The sequence below is a fragment of the Coregonus lavaretus genome (assembly GCF_964263955.1).
Source record: "Coregonus lavaretus genome assembly, chromosome: 22".
NCBI lineage: Eukaryota > Metazoa > Chordata > Actinopteri > Salmoniformes > Salmonidae > Coregonus > Coregonus lavaretus.
The window spans coordinates 21,570,815-21,588,575 of NC_140009.1; the positions used below are offsets into that span (position 1 = coordinate 21,570,815).

General features: G+C 46.8%; 1 long non-coding RNA gene across 4 annotated transcripts in view; it reads right to left on the reverse strand.

The window, feature by feature from the left end:
• Positions 1–17,554, reverse strand: part of LOC311150356 — a 684,587-nt gene extending 667,033 nt beyond the window's left edge. For 2 of the 4 annotated variants that reach the window (XR_014615101.1, XR_014615102.1), the window contains exons 1-3: positions 17,083–17,554; positions 16,867–16,983; positions 16,245–16,609 (exon numbers count right to left, since the gene is read on the reverse strand). This is a non-coding gene — a long non-coding RNA (uncharacterized lncRNA). Of the gene's footprint in view, positions 1–15,913; positions 16,610–16,866; positions 16,984–17,082 lie in introns of those variants that run through there. The other 2 variants (XR_014615103.1, XR_014615104.1) reach the window with 2 other exon arrangements.
• Between the last annotated feature and the right edge of the window lie 207 nt (positions 17,555–17,761).

Below are 17,761 nucleotides of genomic sequence, written 5' to 3' on the forward strand. Positions count from 1 at the left end.
TCACGCCTAGGCTCTTCGCACTCTGGGAGGAGGACACAGCGGAGTTGTCAACCGTGATGGCGAGATCATGGAACGGGCAGTCCTTCCCCGGGAGGAAGAGCAGCTCCGACTTGCCAGGGTTCAACTTGAGGTGGTGATCCGTCATCCATACTGATATGTCTGCCAGACATGCAGAGATGCGATTCGCCACCTGGTTATCAGAAGGGGGAAAGGAGAAGATTAGTTGTGTATCGTCAGCGTAGCAATGATAGGAGAGGCCATGTGAGGATATGACAGAGCCAAGTGACTTGGTGTATAGGGAGAAAAGGAGAGGGCCTAGAACTGAGCCCTGGGGGACACCAGTGGTGAGGGCACGTGGTGCGGAGACAGCTTCTCTCCACGCCACTTGGTAGGAGCGACCGGTCAGGTAGGACGCAATCCAGGAGTGAGCCGCGCCGGAGATGCCCAGCTCGGAGAGGGTGGAGAGGAGGATCTGATGGTTCACAGTATCAAAGGCAGCAGACAGGTCTAGAAGGACAAGAGCAGAGGAGAGAGAGTTAGCTTTAGCAGTGCGGAGAGCCTCCGTGACACAGAGAAGAGCAGTCTCAGTTGAATGACCAGTCCTGAAACCTGACTGGTTTGGATCAAGAAGGTCATTCTGAGAGAGATAGCAAGAGAGTTGGCTAAAGACGGCACGCTCAATAGTTTTGGAAAGAAAAGAAAGAAGGGATACTGATCTGTAGTTGTTGACATCAGTGGGATCGAGTGTTGGTTTTTTGAGAAGGGGAGCAACTCTCGCTCTCTTGAAGACGGAAGGGACATGGCCAGCGGTCAAGGATGAGTTGATCAGCGAGGTGAGGTAGGGGAGAAGGTCACCGGAGATGGTCTGGAGAAGAGAGGAGGGGATGGGGTCAAGCGGGCAGGTTGTTGGGCGGCCTGCAGTCACAAGTCGCAGGATTTTATCTGGAGAGAGAGGGGAGAAAGAAGTCAAAGCATAGGGTAGGGCAGTGTGAGTAGGACCAGCAGTGTCATTAGACTTAGCAAACGAGGATCGAATGTCGTCAACCTTCTTTTCAAAATGGTTGACGAAGTCATCCACAGAGAGAGGGGGGGGGGGGGGGGGGGGGGGAGGATTCAGCAGGGAAGAAAATGTGGCAAAGAGCTTCCTAGGGTTAGAGGCAGATGCTTGGAATTTAGAGTGGTAGAAAGTGGCCTTAGCAGCAGAAACAGATGAAGAAAATGTAGAGAGGAGGGAGTGAAAAGATGCCAGGTCGGCAGGGAGTTGAGTTTTCTTCCATTTCCGCTCCGCTGCCCGGAGCTCTGTTCTGTGAGCTCGCAATGAGTCATCAAGCCACGGAGCTGGAGGGGAGGACCGAGCCGGCCGGGAGGATAGGGGACACAGAGAGTCAAAGGATGCAGAAAGGGAGGAGAGGAGGGTTGAGGAGGCAGAATCAGGAGATTGGAGGGAGAAGGATTGAGCAGAGGGAAGAGATGATAGGATGGAAGAGGAGAGAGTAGTGGGAGAGAGAGAGCGAAGGTTGCGGCGGCGCATTACCATCTGTGTAGGGGCAGAGTGAGTAGTGTGGGAGGAGAGCGAGAGAGAAAAGGAAACAAAGTAGTGGTCAGAGACATGGAGGGGAGTTGCAGTGAGATTAGTAGAAGAGCAGCATCTAGTAAAGATGAGGTCAAGCGTATTGCCTGCCTTGTGAGTAGGGGGGGACGGTGAGAGGGTGAGGTCAAAAGAGGAGAGGAGTGTAAAGAAGGAGGCAGAGAGAAATGAGTCAAATGTGGACATAGGGAGGTTGAAATCCCCCAAAACTGTGAGGGGTGAGCCATCCTCAGGAAAGGAACTTATCAAGGCGTCAAGCTCATTGATGAACTCTCCAAGGGAACCTGGGGGGCGATAGATGACAAGGATATTAAGCTTAAATGGGCTAGTGACTGTGACAGCATGGAATTCAAATGAGGAGATAGACAGATGGGTTAGGGGAAAAATTGAGAATGTCCACTTGGGAGAGATGAGGATTCCTGTGCCACCACCCCTCTGACCAGATGCTCTCGGGGTATGCGAGAACACATGGTCAGACGAGGAGAGAGCAGTAGGAGTAGCAGTGTTTTCAGTGGTAATCCATGTTTCCGTCAGCGCCAGGAAGTCGAGGGACTGGAGATTAGCATAGGCTGGGATGAAGTCAGCTTTGTTGGCAGCAGAACGGCAGTTCCAGAGGCTGCCTGAGACCTGGAACTCCAGGTGTGGGGTGCGTGCAGGGACCACCAGGTTAGAGAGGCAGCAGCCACGCGGTGTGGGGCGTTTGTGTAGCCTGTGCAGAGAGGAGAGAACAGGGATAGGCAGAGGCATAGTTGACAGGCTGTAGCAAATGGCTACAATAATGCAGAGGAGATCGGAATGAAATGAACTAAACATCTGGGAGGGTAGAGAGCAGGGCCTCCCTCACCAAAAACTTCTACCTCAGAAACTATAATTGTTTCACTGAACCACCCGAACAAAAACTCTACCAACTTCCACCTTTAGAAATCAGAATTGTTGTGAACCACAGCGGTTCAATGTTTAAAGGAATAGACTCAACCCACTTTATTCAGCTAGCTAACTATGACACCATAGCTAACTAGCATGCTAGCATCCAAAAACACACAGTTTAGCACCAACACTTGGTCACAACAAACCACCAATAGTGTGTTAACACACTAAGCAGATGATTCGTGTCCGTGTCTGTTGGCTAGCTAGCAATGGCCACTGTGTTGACCTTGTTTGAAGAACGGCTAGCTAGCTAGCTTCGTGCTACCCCCGGCACCGCCGAAGAACAATGCCAACATACAGTAACTACCCACAACAGCCCACGATGCCTAACTATGACGCCATAGCTAACTAGCATGCTAGCATCCAATAACACACAGTTTAGCACCAATACTTGGTTACAACAAACTACCAAGAGTGTGTTAACACACTAAACAGATAATTCATGTCCGTGTCTAGTTCCTTTCATAACGCAGCAAAAATTAAACGTTGGCTAGCTAGCACATTAACATTGGAAACAACTCTCCACCGTTGCACTAAACAGATAACTACCAATAAACGTTACCAGTAGCTACCCGCTAGCTAGCTAGCATACCAAGAGTGTGTTAACACACTAAACAGATAATTCATGACCGTGTCTAGTTCCTTTCATAACGCAGCAAAAAAAAATTAACGTTGGCTAGCTAGCACATTAGCTAGCACATTAACATTGGAAACCACTCTCCACCATTGCACTAAACAGATAATTACCAATAAACGTTACCAGTAGCTACCCGCTAGCTAGCTAGCCTCGTGCTTCGCCGGGCTCCGCCGTAACAATACTTAAACAATACGTAAACAATACTTACCTACAATAAATGCCTACGGAAACCTACAATAACTACCTAAATAACTACATAAATAAACTACCTACCTACGATCTAAATACATGGTTTAAGCTTTACTCAACACCATATGAGAAGCCAAGCTTACCTCCTGCTAGAGAAAACACAACCTCACCCGACGAAGTATATCCATCTAGCAAAGGGTCACATGAGGACAAGTGTAGTTTTTCCATAAACTTTTAATTTATACTGTGCCTATGAAGATTTGTCTCTGGTCATGAAACTACAATACATGCTGGATGTCTAAACAAAGTAAATTTCAAATGTCAATAGATTTTTTGATTCATTCTCATCAATGACAACATTCTAGAACTGAGTTATCACTCATCAAAGTCTGCTGTCTGGGGTAATCTGGTTAATGATTATATCGACTTCATCTCGGGCCTAACAACACCCATGCCAATATATCCTCCATACACCGGCTTCTCGGGCATTATCACTTTTATACAACGGGTTACCAACATATTCAAATAATCATTGACATATTTTCATAAAAAAACTTTATTTTGATTAATTTATTAATACTATTTCATCCTTCCACAAGATACAGTCCCGACACAAATCTAGGGTTGCTACCCAAGCCCGCTGGTCATTCCTTGTATTAGTTCGGTTGCCAGAGACCATAGCTGTAGGTCCCCTGTAGCTCAGTTGGTAGAGCATTGCGCTTGCAACGCCAGGGTTGTGGGTTCGTTTCCCACGGGGGGGCAGTATGAAAAATGTATGCACTCACTAACTGTAAGTCGCTCTGGATAAGAGTGTCTGCTAAATGAGTAAAATACAGTTGTTTAGTCATCTTGTTCATTCTAAATGTTTCATTGCCATACTGGCCAGCAACGTTTTTATCCCTTGCTTGCTAGCTAGCCAGCTACGGCTAATTTACAGTCACGTCAAACAGTGCAGCCAGAATAACAACAGTAGCTGCATTTGCATTTTTTAAGCTGTTTTCTAGTGACATTTATTTGGATACATCCATAAGAATGAGCTAATGAGGCGTGATTTTGCCTGGCATAGAAAATGTGCTCTCTCGCCAGGACACTGTTGTTCAGAGGAGCTAGCCAACAACACAGCTAACACAATCGCTTCAAACTGAAGCTGGAAAGACTGCAAACTAGCTGCACTTCGTTTCGTTTGACCTTTTTTCAATTGACATTTCTTTGTATATATCCATATAAATGATGCCAGCTGATTCATGATTTCGACTGCTTTCTGTCTCGTCCTGACTCCCGACACGTTCATTACTATGGGAGGGCTGGAGATTGAATTTGAATATTGAAACAATGTTGCAAATGTCGGAGAGACAGACATCAAGGTTTATACAAATCGCCACTGTTGAAAAAGAAATGTCAATCTTAAAGAAATGTGAGATAATGTCTAGATGCTTATTATAGTGGAGATCAAGTTTATAAATTGTCTGGCTGAGCTGATGAGATAGTGGATTGCGCAGTCAGATGGAATAGAGTAAATAGGCATTTTAATGTAATAGATTTAGCCGGCGCTAACTCGTGGAATAGACACCGGCTGGAATGCGGTTTTAACCAATCAGCATTCAGGGTTAGAACCACTCATTTTATAAAATTAATTGAGTGGCTCTTTTCTAGTAGAATGTTGAAAGCAGTATAGAACACATTGTATTGCTAAGATGCTCAAACCTAACTTAATAGCTACACTCACTGACACAGGATCAACTTTATCCCTCAGGCTGGCCCTGACCAAACCGCTAAATTGCCTCTCACTATAGCTGCACTTCTCCACATGGCCAGACTTATAGTGGTCTTCTCCCCTTTTAATACTCTTATGCTCATCCTTGAAAAATGTCATAAGGTCTGAAATAGACACAAAAGTCGACATACTGTACAAACAATTATCTAGGCTAAGTAAAACAAAAATATTGTTTGATCTACTGCTCCGCAAACTAGCTAGCTAAAGTGTAGTCAATGGCTAGTTAAGACAGAGAAAGGGGACGGAAGTTCATGGATTGGGCACAGAAGGTCTCTGGGTACAAAGGTCTCTGATCGCGCTGGTGAACGGTAGCTGACAGTGTCAGCTAGAGATGACATGCAGGAGCTTCCTGCAGGAATTTATAGTCTTGCTGAGGTCTTCTCTGTTGCTAATTAGCATTTTGAATTTTTGAGAGTAAATTGAGGCGATTATATTGAGAAAACTCACCTTGTCTGAGAGAGAATTACATGGCTATCAGAGAGAATTACATGGCTATCAGAATGTCAAGCCAGGGTAAGCCTACACGAAACACAGACCTTATATGAAGTAGCTCTAAAGTTCCAGACGCAAAAATAAAGGGAGAGAAAACAATTGGAACCATTACCGGGTTTTATCGCTAGGTTTTATGGGTATTATGACGAGTCCACTCTGCCGGACTATAGTCTGCAATAGTGGACGTGTCATAATACCCATAAAACCTAGCGGTCAAACACGGAAATGGTTCCAGAGGGGGACGATTTTGGAGGAGGAAGAAGACTTTCCGCGGGAACTTCGTTGAGGAGAGGGATTTTTGAAATCGTTGAGAAACAAACAAACTTTACTCGGTGTGGCGGAGGTTCGGCACGGCCGTGCTGTGAATGGGTCAGAGATGGTAGGAGATAGTGATGGAGAGGAAAGGGAAACAAGTATGGAACATAGTGGTACAAATAAAGGAGGGAGTAAGAAAGAGAAAAAGAAAGCGGGAGAGAAAGGGAGTAGGGGTATGAAGGGGAGCGAGAGTTCTATGGAGGTAGAGAGGAGGCAGAAAAGGAAGTTTGAGGAGAGCAACCTAGATTCCAACGATAGTGGAAGTTCGGAGGCAGAAAGTGCAGAGGAAGGGCAAGATAAGACACGAGAGGAACATGGAGGTGAGGAGGAGCATAAAGTGATTATGAAGTTTAGGGAGGAAGGGGGAGTTTGGGGCGTTGAGTCCGATAAGGTTGACGGCTGTGATAAAATAGTTGATTGGGGAAGTTGTTAATGCTAAAGTGTTAAGAGATGGGAGCTTGTTGGTGTTCTGTAAGGACATGGCGCAGGGGGGAAAAGCTATTGGAGTGAAGCAAATAGGGAAGTGTAAGGTGGAGTCAAGCAGCTGGTCTGACCAAGCAGGGAAGCAGTGGAGTAAAGGGGTGATAACAGGAGTGCCTGTGAGTGTTAGCACTAAAGAGATAAGGGAACATTTGAGAGGAGGCGTTCTAGTGAATGCACAAAGATTGCAAGCAACAAGGGGTGGAGATAGGGTAGATAGCACGTCTATTCTGTTACATTTTAAGGACCGGGTACTGCCAAATAAGGTAACAATAGGATCCTACTGCTCTCTCCTCATCTGACCATGTGTTCTCGCATACCCCGAGAGCATCTGGTCAGCGGGGTGGTGGCACAGGAATCCTCATCTCTCCCAAGTGGACATTCTCTATTTTTCCCCTGACCCATCTGTCTATCTCATCATTTGAATTCCATGCTGTCACAGTCACTAGCCCATTTAAGCTTAATATCCTTGTCATCTATCGCCCTCCAGGTTCCCTTGGAGAGTTCATCAATGAGTTTGACGCTGTCAAAATGCTGAAGTGTATGCAGCGGTGAAGTCAGGCTCAGGACACAGAAGATAAGTAACGACTGCTTTACTTTCCAAAATACGCACAAAACAAAAGCCTCCAAAACACAAGAGGAGGATAATACGCGGAGTGCGTAATAAACAGGATGATCAATGCCAACCATACATACAGGACACGCGGACAATAACACACAAAGGCAAACATAAAACAAGGGAACTTATATGTAACATAATCAATACAGAATACGAAACAGGTGTACCAACTAGACATTACAAAACAAACATCGAAAACATCGAGCGGTAGTAGCTAGTACTCCGGGGACAACGAACGCCGAAGCCTGCCCGAGCAAGGAGGAGGAGCAGCCTCGGCGGCATCCATGACAGACACCTTGATAAGTTCCTTTCCTGAGGATGGCTCACCCCTCACAGTTCTGGGGGACTTCTACCTCCCTACGTCTACCTTTGACTCATTTCTCTCTGCCTCCTTTTTTCCACTCCTCTCCTCTTTTGACCTCACCCTCTCCCCGTCCCCCCCTACTCACAAGGCAGGCAATACGCTTGACCTCATCTTTACTAGATGCTGTTCTTCTACTAATCTCACTGCAACTCCCCTCCATGTCTCCGACCACTACTTTGTATCCTTTTCTCTCTCGCTCTCCTCCAACACTACTCACTCTGCCCCTACTCAGATGGTAATGCGCCGTCGCAACCTTCGCTCTCTCTCTCCCGCTACTCTCCCCTCTTCCATCCTATTATCTCTTCCCTCTGCTCAATCCTTCTCCCTCCAATCTCCTGATTCTGCCTCCTCAACCCTCCTCTCCTCCCTTTCTGCATCCTTTGACTCTCTGTGTCCCCTATCCTCCCGGCCGGCTCGGTCCTCCCCTCCAGCTCCGTGGCTTGATGACTCATTGCGAGCTCACAGAACAGGGCTCCGGGGAGCCGAGCGGAAATGGAGGAAAACTAGACTCCCTGCTGACCTGGCATCTTTTCACTCCCTCCTCTCTACATTTTCTTCATCTGTTTCTGCTGCTAAGGCCACTTTCTACCACTCTAAATTCCAAGCATCTGCCTCTAACCCTAGGAAGCTCTTTGCCACCTTCTCCTCCCTGCTGAATCCTCCCCCCCCCCCCCCCCTCCTCCCTCTCTGTGGATGACTTCGTCAACCATTTTGAAAAGAAGGTTGACGACATCCGATCCTCGTTTGTTAAGTCAAATTACACTGCTGATCCTGCTCACACTGCCCTACCCTATGCTTTGACTTCTTTCTCCCCTCTCTCTCCAGATAAAATCTTGCGACTTGTGACGGCCGGCCGCCCAACAACCTGCCCGCTTGACCCTATCCCCTCCTCTCTTCTCCAGACCATCTCCGGTGATCTTCTCCCTTACCTCACCTCGCTGATCAACTCATCCTTGAATACTGGCTATGTCCCTTCCGTCTTCAAGAGAGCGAGAGTTGCACCCCTTCTCAAAAAACTAACACTCGATCCCTCTGATGTCAACAACTACAGACCAGTATCCCTTCATTCTTTTCTCTCCAAAACTATTGAGCGTGCCGTCTTTAGCCAACTCTCTTGCCATCTCTCTCAGAATGACCTTCTTGATCCAAACCAGTCAGGTTTCAAGACTGGTCATTCAACTGAGACTGCTCTTCTCTGTGTCACGGAGGCTCTCCGCACTGCTAAAGCTAACTCTCTCTCCTCTGCTCTTTTCCTTCTAGACATGTCTGCTGCCTTTGATACTGTGAACCATCAGATCCTCCTGTCCACCCTCTCCGAGCTGGGCATCTCCGGCGCGGCTCACTCTTGGATTGCGTCCTACCTGACCGGTCGCTCTACCAAGTGGCGTGGCGAGAAGCTGTCTCCGCACCACGTGCTCTCACCACTGGTGTCCCCCAGGGCTCAGTTCTAGGCCCTCTCCTATTCTCGCTATACACCAAGTCACTTGGCTCTGTCATATCCTCACATGGCCTCTCCTATCATTGCTACGCAGACGACACACAACTAATCTTCTCCTTTCCCCCTTCTGATAAACAGGTGGCGAATCGCATCTCTGCATGTCTGACAGACATATCAGTATGGATGACGGATCACCACCTCAAGCTGAACCTTGGCAAGACGGAGCTGCTCTTCCTCCCGGGGAAGGACTGCCCGTTCCATGATCTCGCCATCACAGTTGACAACTCCGTTGTGTACTCCTCCCAGAGTGCGAAGAGCCTTGGCGTGACCCTGGACAACACCCTGTTGTTCTCCGCTAACATCAAGGCGGTGACCCGATCCTGTAGGTTCATGCTCTACAACATTCGGAGAGTACGACCCTGCCTTACACAGGAAGCGGCACAGGTCCTAATCCAGGCACTTGTCATCTCCCGTCTGGATTACTGCAACTCGCTGTTGGCTGGGCTCCCTGCCTGTGCCATTAAACCCCTACAACTCATCCAGAATGCCGCAGCCCGTCTGGTGTTCAACCTTCCCAAGTTCTCTCACGTCACCCCGCTCCTCGGCACACTACACTGGCTTCCAGTTGAAGCTCGCATCTGCTACAAGACCATGGTGCTTGCCTACGGAGCTGTGAGGGGAACGGCACCTCTGTACCTTCAGGCTCTGATCAGTCCCTACACCCAAACGAGGGCATTGCGTTCATCCACCTCTGGCCTGCTGACTCCCCTACCTCTGCTGAAGCACAGTTCCCGCTCAGCCCAGTCAAAACTGTTCGCTGCTCTGGCACCCCAATGGTGGAACAAGCTCCCTCACGACGCCAGGACAGCGGAGTCACTCACCACCTTCCGGAAACATTTGAAACCCCACCTCTTTAAGGCACACCTGGGATAGGATAAGTAATCCTTCTACCCCCCCCCCCCCCTTACCCCACCCCCCAAAAAAAAAAAAAAAAAGTAAAGTGGTTATCCCACTGGCTATAAGGTGAATGCACCAATTTGTAAGTCGCTCTGGATAAGAGCGTCTTCTAAATGACGTAAATGTAAATGTAAATATATGAGTTACTATGTGAGGGCTTATGTACCGAAACCTTTAAGATGTTATAAATGCCAGAGGTTTGGGCATGTGGCAACAGTCTGTAAAGAGAAAAAGAGGTGTGCCAGGTGTGGAGGGGAGCATGAGTATGGGAAGTGTGGGGATGGTGTACAACCAAAGTGCTGCAACTGTGGGGGTGCTCATAGTGTGGCATATAGTGGGTGTGAGGTTATGAAGAAGGCAGTGTAGGTGCAACAAGTGAGAGTAGAGAGAAGGGTATCATATGCTGAGGCAGTGAGGGTGATCCAGGAGAGAAGGGTGTCATATGCTGAGGCAGTGAGGGTGGTCCAGGTCCAGGGAGATACAGGTTCAAGGGAGAGAAAGGTAGGAGCATCTAGACCGGGGATTACGGGGCAGGTGGGCAGCGATATGGTATACATAGAAAAGAGAAAGCTGGTGACGTTCATAGCAGGAGCTATCAATAGCACTGATAAAGTATAGTCTAAAACGGAGAGGATTAAACTAATAGTGAAAGCTTCTGGGAGACATTTGAGTATGACAGGGTTGACATGGGAAGAGGTTCGAGATGACCTCAATCAGCCGATGGTGGAGTCATGTATTACTGGATCTTGGTTATGGTAGTAGTACTACAATGGAATGCTCGAAGCCTGTTGGCTAATGGGCAGGAATTCAAGCAATTCATTGTTGATATGCTAGCTAAGCCGGATGTGATTTGTGTGCAGGAAACATGGCTCAAACCGAATGTGGAGTTTATTATACAGGGATATGTAGTGGTTCATAGGGACCGAGATATGGGGGGTGGGGGGGATGTGCCACCTTCATAAAGCAAGGAATTCCCTACAAGATGATAGGCAAAGGTATTGAACAGGAGTATGTGGTGGTGGAGGTGTGGCTGAGAGGAGGGGTGCTAGTGGTGGTGAATTACTATAAACCGTGTCAGATATTGGAAATGGAAGTGCTGGAGAGGGTGGAAGGCCAGGAAAGAAGTAAAGTAATGTGGTGTGGGGATTTCAACGCCCACAACATGCTTTGGGGGGGAAACGGATGGATGGAAATGGCCAAGTGATGGAAAATATGATAGAAAATAAGGATCTGGTGTGCCTGAATGATGGCCGAGGGACCAGGATTGATGTAGCCACAGGGAAAGAGTCTGCCTTGGACCTCACTCTGGTATCTAGTGTGATGGCAGGAATATGTGAGTGGGAGGTATGGGAGGAGTCGACAGAAGGGAGTGATCATTACCCCATTGTATGCACAGTAGGCCGAAGGGAGGAGGAGGTGTTAGTGGAGGGAGTAGGCAGGTGGGTGTTTGGAAGGGCAAAGTGGGATCAGTTTCAGGAGCTGAGTGAGCAGGTGATGGCTTGGGTGGATATACATTTACATTTACATTTTAGTCATTTAGCAGACGCTCTTATCCAGAGCGACTTACAGTTAGTGAATACATATTTCTTTTTATACTGGCCCCCCGTGGGAATCGAACCCACAACCCTGGCGTTGCAAACGCCATGCTCTATCAACTGAGCTACATCCCTGCCGGCCATTCCCTCCCCTACCCTGGACGACGCTGGGCCAATTGTGCGCCGCCCATGAGTCTCCCGGTCGCGGGGATGTAGATAGTATGAATAACTGGGTGAGAACAGCGTTAGTGGGGGCAGCTACTGAGGCTATACCTAAGAGTTCAGGGAGGAGGAGGAGGAAAGCAGTTCCATGGTGGACGGAGGAATGTGGGGCAATGATGAGGATTAGGAACAGGGCATTTAGAGTACTGAAAATGACACATAATTTCCAACATCTGATTCAATATATGCAGGCCCAGGCCATGGTGAGGAGATCTATCCTTCAGGCAAAGAGGTCATGTTGGCATCGGTTCTGTGACACCATTGGAAGGGCGACCCCTGTGGGAGAAGTGTGGGGGATGATTAAGAGGATAAGTGGGAGCGGGAGTGGGATTATCCAGTGTTGACGAGTGGGGAGGATGTGGCAGTAACAGATGAGGAGAAAGCAGAGATGATGGCCAAAGCATTTGTTCAAGTGCATAGCTCAGCAAATCTGTCAGAGGAGGGGCAGAGGGGGAGAGAGAACACGAGAGAGGAGCATCCTAGAGTGCTGGAAAGGAGGGAGGATGTAAATGATGCGTTGAGTGCACCATTTACCAGGGCAGAGGTGAAAAGGGCAATAGGTAAGGGAGGGTTAACTTCACCTGGGAAAGATGAGGTGTGCTATGTTATGTTGGCCCATCTTAGTGATGAGGCAATGGATAAAGTATTGGTGTTGTACAACAGTGTGGGAGGAGGGGAAACTACCAGGCAGTTGGAAGGAGGCAGTAGTGGCACCAATCCGGAAGCCCGGCAAGGATCCAACGAAGCCAACAAGCCATCGGCCAATAGCTTTAACATCACATGTATGTAAGATTATGGAACATATGATCACGGAGAGGCTAACTTACTTCCTGGAGAGCAGAGGGCTAGTAATGCCACATCAGAGTGGGTTCAGGAAGGGTAGGGGAACTTCCTGTTTGGAAGGTCTATCCAGGTGAGGGTGGGAAGTCTCTATCAGGCAGCTACTTGGTGGATAATGGTACACCGCAGGGGAGCATGATTAGTCCTCTGTTGTTCTCAATCATGATCAATTATGTTTACTCTCAGGTACAGCCGGATATAGGGAGGTCGTTATTTGCAGATGATGGTGCCTTATGGAAGATGGGAAGAAATGTGCCATACTTAGTCAGGAAGGTGCAGGAAGCAATTGATGAGGTAGAGTGGTGGGCATTAATGTGGGGATTCAGGTTCTCTGTAGAGAAAACTCAAACAGTGTTCTTTACCAGGAGGAAGGTGGGAGATGAGGTATGCTTGAGGTTATATGGGAGAAACCTGGAGAGGGTGGGGGCCTTCAGGTTCCTTGGGGTATACTTTGATACTAGACTGACCTGAGCAGAACACATTGAGAGAGTGGTGGGAAAGTGTAAGAAGGTGCTAAATGTGATGCGCTGTCTGACGGGGAAGGAGTAGGGGGCTGGGCGTTCCTCATTGAAGACCATGTATGTTGCATTGATCTGATCTGTAATAGATTATGGAAGTATAGCATATGGTTTGGCAGCCCGGACCTCACTGGCAAGGCTAGATGTCATACAGGGGCAAGGACTCAGAATATGTAGTGGGGCGTTTCGAACGTCCCCAGTGGCTGCATTACAGGTGGAGATGGGGGATATGCCATTGCAGATTAGGAGACAGCAGCTGGCATTTAATTATTGGGTCAACCTACAGGGACATGGGGTGTCTCATCCTGCAAAAGGGATTTTACAGGCATGCTGGGAACATGAGCGAAGACAGAATACGAGCTTTGGGTGGATGGGTAATACCCAGGCGAAGGAGATGGGGCTGTATGGAAAGGAGTTTAGTCCAATGGTAGTTATTCCTGTAAATCCACCATGGCTACTCCCGCCTCCAGTAGTTGATCTAGAAGTGTTGGCCATTTACACAGATGGTTCAAAAGATCCAAGGACAGGACGTACTGGGTCAGCATTTGTAGTGCAGGAATGTGGGGTGGAAGTCAGGAAACGTATTACAGATCATCTGGCTGTATATATGGCAGAGCTGATGGCCATACTGTTGGCCTTGCAGTGGGTGGAGGAAGTTAAGCCAGACAGAGTAGTTATTTGCTCTGACTCATGCGCAGTGTTAATGAGTCTCCAGTCCTTTAGCTCACGTAGCAGACAAGACCTGCTTTATGAGGTGCTACAAACCCATGGCAGGATTAAACAGATGGGTATTCAGATAAGATTTACTTGGGTTCCAGCCCAAGTGTCAATGAGCAAGGCAGAGGCAAAAAGACTGATATATACAGTGATGGTGCAGAGAAGGCAGGAGCAGTGGAATATAAATATTAAGGGAAGGCATTCAGAGGAAAGTTGTGGAGGGGAGGACGGCAGGAAGAGACAGAAGAGAGGAGGCTATATTTACAAGATTAAGGTTGGGACACAGCCAGTTGAATAAGACATTAAGCGTGCTAGGAAAGCATCCATCAGGAAAGTGTGATTATTGTCAGGAAATCGAGACTGTGGAGCATGTATTGCTACAGTGTGGGCAGTATCAGAGGGAAAGAGAGGGGATGAGATTAAGTATGAGGGAGAAGGGGATACAGGAAATTAGTTTAAAGAGTATATTGAGTAGAACGTCATTAGATATAGTATCACATATTTTGTTGTCTTTTTTAAGAGAAACTGGGTTGGCAGGTAGGATTTAGTTTATCCCCGTCTCTGGCCCACACTCCAGTACGGTAGGTGGCGGTAATGCACCATAACGTTGGATGCCAACTGCCGATAAACCCCACTGAAGAAGAAGAAGGAAATGGTTCCAATCGCCTTTCCAATTTTACAAACACTTCAAATGAAGTATGTGGTTGGTGTAGGCTTACCTTGGTGTGATGTTTTGATAACCGTGTAATACTCTCTCGGACAAGGTGAGTTTTATCAATATAGTCGCCTCAATTTACATTCAAAATGCTAATTAGCAACAGAAAAGACCTCAGCAAGACTACAAATTCCTGCAGGAAGCTCCTGCACGTCATCTCTAGCCAACACTGTCAGCTGTAGTTCACCAGCACAATCAGAGACATTTACATTACATTTACATTTTAGTCATTTAGCAGACGCTCTTATCCAGAGCGACTTACAGTTAGTGCATACATTATTTTTTATACCCCCCTTGGGAATCGAACCCACAACCCTGGCGTTGCAAACGCCATGCTCTACCAACTGAGCTACATCCCTGCCAGCCATTCCCTCCCCTACCCTGGGCCAATTGTGCGCCACCCCATGGGTCTCCCGGTCGCGGCCGGCTACGACAGAGCCTGGATTCGAACACAGCTAGGACTGCAATGCAGTGCCTTAGACCACTGCGCCACTCGAGAGACCTGTGGCCAATTCATGATGAATCCATGTGCTGTGTTGAAATGAATTGAATAAAGTGTTGAACTTCTTCCACCCCCTTTCTCTGTCTTAGCTAGCCACTGACTACACTTTACCTAGCTAGTTAACAGAGCAGTAGATACAAAATATTTTTGTTTTACATAGCCTAGATAATTGTTTGTACAGTATGTCAACTTTAGTGTCTATTTCAGACCTTATGACATTTTAAGGATGCGCATAAGAGCATTAAAAGGGGAGAAGACCACTATAAGTCTGGCCATGTGGAGAAGTGCAGCTATAGTGAGGGGCAATTTACCGGTTTGGTCAGGGCCAGCATGAGGGATATAAATTTAAAATAATTTTTTTTGTCATTTAGCAGATGCTCTTATCCAGAGCGACTTACAGGAGCAATTAGGGTTAAGTGCCTTGCTCAAGGGCACATCGACAGATTTTTCATCTAGTCAGCTCGGGGATTAGAACCAGCGACCTTTCGGTTATTGGCACAACGCTCTTACCCACTAAGCTACCTGCCGCCCTATATAGTTTATACTGTGTTGGTGAGTGTAGCTAATATAAGTTAAGTTTGAGCGTCTTAGCAATACAATGTGTTCTATACAGCTGTCAACATTCTACAATGAAAGAGCCACTTAATCAATTATATGATCATTAACCAGATTACCCCGGATACCAGACTTAGATGAGTGATAACTCAGTTCTAGAATGTTGTCATTGATGAGAATGAATCAAAAAATATATTGACATTCAGAATTGACTTAGTTTAGACATCCAGCATGTAGTTTCATGACCAGAGACAAATCTTCAAAGGCGCAGTATTTATTTATTCGGAGTGGTACATGCAATCACACAGTCTTGATTTATAGGATCCCACTATTTGATTGACATGTCAAGTGATAAATTCCCAAGTTATCAATTAAAAGTTTATGGAAAAACTACACTTGTCCTCGTGAAAATGACAGTTTATTAAATATTGTACAGCTGTTATGTCATCAATCAAATCAAACTTCATTTATATAGCACATTTCTTACAACAAATGCATTTCAAGGTGTTCAAAGTCATGCATTGAAAGGCATGTGGCACTTAACATCCTTCCTCTTGGTAGGTCTCTATAGGTGACCAGGGGATTCTCTCTACCACACGCGAACGCCTCTGTGGAGCTCATAAGTGTAGCCATGCAGCCTATATTGGCGGTTCACAGTATCGGCCGGACGGATGTGGAATACAACTGGAGGAAGCCAGCCGTGCCTAACCAGGTGCAGTCAGTGAAGGACCTGTACCCGGCTGAAGACTACAACCCTCTGTCCCGAGAGCCCACAGAGGAGGATCTTCAGTTGCTAAGGAACCGTCTCCGGGGCAGGTTCAGTGGAATGGCATGTCTCCTTGAACCTGAGCCAACCTTACCGGCACCAGGTCCAAGGTCAGCTCCACATCACTGGAAGGGACACCTGCTTCTTCGTTGTGTGGACCACCAAAACCTCCATCACCATCCCCATCAGCGTGACGACCTCTGACAGACTCATATTGCTCTTCCTGTCAGTACCTGTTTTCAGGGAAGCCAATGGTCCAAAAATATTCCACATAGTTCATACAGACACACTAGGCTCCCAGAATAGGTTATATTATATACAAGTTTTGCTCAAAGCAGCCAACTAAAGTAATGTAGTTAGCTTTATCATGGGCACAGTGGGAATTTATATCTGTGATGTTCAAATTATTTCTTACCCCGTGTCTTACTTGCTGAAGGCCCCAGACATCTCTGCCTGTACCTGACATTGTTGAAAAACAAGTGAACAATTAATAAAGATCATACACAAACAATAGGCTCTTAGAATAGGTTATATTATATACAGGTTTTGCTCAAAGCAGCCAACTAAAGTAATGTAGTTAACATAAGTTAAATCACAAAGGCTTGTCTGAGTGCATCTCCTCACAGTTTCATTCAGTAGTACAACACAATTCACATTGCCATTTTATCATGGGCACAGTGGGAATTTATATCTGTGATGTTTAAATGATGTCTTACCCCCAGAGTGAGAGAGAGAGTACATTACTTCCAGCAGATCTCCTTGCTGAGGGTAGCATTGATCATGCACTGCTTCTCGTGGGGTGAGCCTGATGTTCCGCATGTCACACCTAATGCCTAAAACATGGGGAAAAGGGGACATAAAGTCAAAATTTCGATGCATCTACAAATTCAATGTTTTACACAATATAGTATCATATTTGATGAGTTACTGACCTGTCCATCCACAGGCTTGATGTGCTGTAGTCTCCACAACAGGACGCTCACGCTTGGATCACACTGGAACAGGATGTCCATGCACCGGATGGTCTGAGGAATGCACTCCTGTTGGACTGGAAAACAAAGAGACATTTGGTCAGTGGTGGGTCTTTTTCAATGATGTATCAACATCTTTATCTGGACAGAAAACGCATTGCTTATCATAACACAAACACACCTTGGACAATGTGACAAGTGGTCCCTCAACACCCATCATCATGCCTCATAGTTTGTTCTTGTTTCCCAATAAAATCTAATTTTATTTGTCACATGCGCCAAATACAACAGGTGTAGACCTTAACGTGAAATGCTTACTTACAAGCCCTTAACCAACAATCCAGTTCAAGAAATCGAGTTAAGAAAATATTTACTAAATAAGATAAAGTAAAAAATAGAATACAAAGTAACACAATAAAATAACAATAATAGACTTGGCGCTCCGGTACCGCTTGCCGTGTGGTAGCAGATAGAACAGTCTATGACTTGGGTGACTAGATTCTTTGACAATTTTTTGGGCCTTCCTCTGACACTGCTTAGTATATAGGTCCTGGATGGCAGGAAGCTTGCTCAGGATGCTCTCAATGGTGCAGCTGTATAAATCTGGGGACCCATAACAAATCTTTTCAGTCTCCGGAGG